Here is a 2,380-nt window from a genome sequence, read left to right as displayed (position 1 = left end):
GTCAGTTAACCACATGAGTTTCATCAACATGATATAAAAGTAATGTGAAATTTTCATGGATAACATACGGTTGATATTTTATTAATAAAATGACATTTTGTTTTTTTTTCTTTTAGAGTAAATACTTTTAAATTGACCATTATTACTATCAAACCCTTTCGGCAACTTCACTTTGAAAATGCAATAAGGTGGTGAGGAGGTAAGCATGAAGGATATTAAAAATTAATCCCATTAGGAATCATAGAGATCTCCTTAAACTGTACATTAGAGTGGGTGAGCCTAGTCATGGTAAGACAAAAAATTAATGAGGGGGTAAAATTCAAATTTATAAATCTCTATTATAAATAATATTAAATATTTAAATCACTTTTTAAATAATGTAAATATTCAAATTCAAATAATAATATTTAAAAAATATTAATCTCATACCAAATTTAAAACCATTTAAATTAGGTAATTATCCACATTTGGAAATCTTCCAATTTGAAATGTAATAAGGAAAGAAGAAACCCTAATCTCGCAAGGCAGGGCGCACCTAGAAGGAGGTGTGTCGATTCTATGATTAGCAGGTTTCTTCCAGTTCTAAATTTTCGCTACTTTTTCCAATTTCAAACAAGTTTAACAAATCAAATGGATTAATAGCATGCTAGTAATTATAAAGATGTGGCTATGGTACCAATGTTTGGTTTCCTATGCATCAAATACACTTTATTCTAGGTAGCAGAAAAATCAAACAATGATATACCTAAGTGTACGTGCAACCTAGGATCAATCTTTCATACTATTTACAGCTACCCTATGACAACGTAAATAAAAAGGAAGAACCACATACCTCTCTTGCAGCCAATGACCTTCTAGCTTGTGCCCTTGTGTGTGTCATATTGTTTGGATGAAGGAGGATCCAAACTGGAATCCCCCTCCTTTATTTATTCTACTTAATTTGAATCTTCAGGGAAACCCAAGAACACATTTTTGTTATTAGAAATATTATTACCAATAGTTATTCACCTTGGACCCTCTTTCCAACAATTGTTTTGTGTTCGTTCGAGCACATATATTGGTAGATAGAATGTTCGTTAGTAAGTAGTGACTTGGGAACTTTGGGACCGTTCTTCGGACGACTACAGATAAGTGTGGTAGGTAGTATGGGCCCATACTACTAGAAACACAAGGTCGGTATGGGGATCAGGAAGACTCGAAGTGGTTACCAAGGAGCTAGTAAATGATAGATAATGTGGTATGGTGTTGCGATTCAGTGTAGCATATTTTCATCTCTATTGGGCTAATAATTATTTTTGCCCAGGATGAGGATTACTACGGTTTTTGTTTGAACCTAGGTGGTACTATTGACTTTGGATTTAAGTATTTCAGGCGTACGCAAGTTATTCGAGTATAAGGTCATGTATACCTAGTTCGAGGTAGTATCATCTTGATTCGCGAGATGAAAGGAAGTAGAGAATGTGATGATCGATATGAGGTTTCATCTATTATCTGTGATGCTTAGACAAAGGACTGGAGCGTCACATGCTACTACATGGTTATTCTTGTCTTTCATATTTTAAAACGAGGAAAAGTCAGACTTGTATCAGTCATTTTGTCAGACAAACGGAAGGGATTTCATTCGACAGCCACTACCTCATCGAGGTGAGGTCCAATATAGAATTAGTAACAAGTGTAGTTTGGACAGCACTAACAGCTAAGGAATTTTTGGATTGTTGATACTTGCAGTAAATTTGGAAACCATGATTATTACAGATAGTATGGTAAGACACATAGAGTAGTGTGTCATGCTTATGTCTCAAGATGGTCTTAATGTTTTAGAAGGATACTTATAGCTAGGTCTGTCAGTAAGGTGGAAGGGAAGTATATCATTGTTCGTAATCAGTTGAATCAAGTTGATGGTTGTCGATGTTGGACATGAAGGATGGTTTGGAACACAACACCTATTAGGGTGGCTAGTTTGTTTTATTATTAATCATAGTCTTTCATATTCGTTGATACTTAGATTTATTGGTGTAATTCGACAGACATTGATATTGTCTTAGTTTGTTGACTCGTGAGCGAGTGGTGCGACTAGATTACGTGTTGTTTGGAAAGAGTTTCGTAATTGTTTTGGGAACATTGAACTAGAGACATGTTCAGGAGATCTTTTAGTTGTTTGAAGACCCTATTGAAGTGAATTACATAGACTTAGAATTTTGACATAACCCTACCACATGTTCTCGTCTGAAGGGGTTCTACGGTGAGGCTAATTATTCAAAGGACTATGTGAATCCATATTAGACATAGTCTTTGAGAATTAGGGGTTATAAGTGTTGGTTGAGTGCTTTGGGGCTCCAATGTTATGGTGGCATCCAGTGGTAGTACAAACCCTAAATGA

The sequence above is a fragment of the Lactuca virosa genome, chromosome 2, assembly GCF_052849685.1.
Source record: "Lactuca virosa cultivar CGN04683 chromosome 2, Lactuca_virosa_CGN04683_v6, whole genome shotgun sequence".
NCBI lineage: Eukaryota > Viridiplantae > Streptophyta > Magnoliopsida > Asterales > Asteraceae > Lactuca > Lactuca virosa.
The sequence above is the reverse complement of the archived record's forward strand: the minus strand, read 5'-3'. Positions refer to the sequence as shown.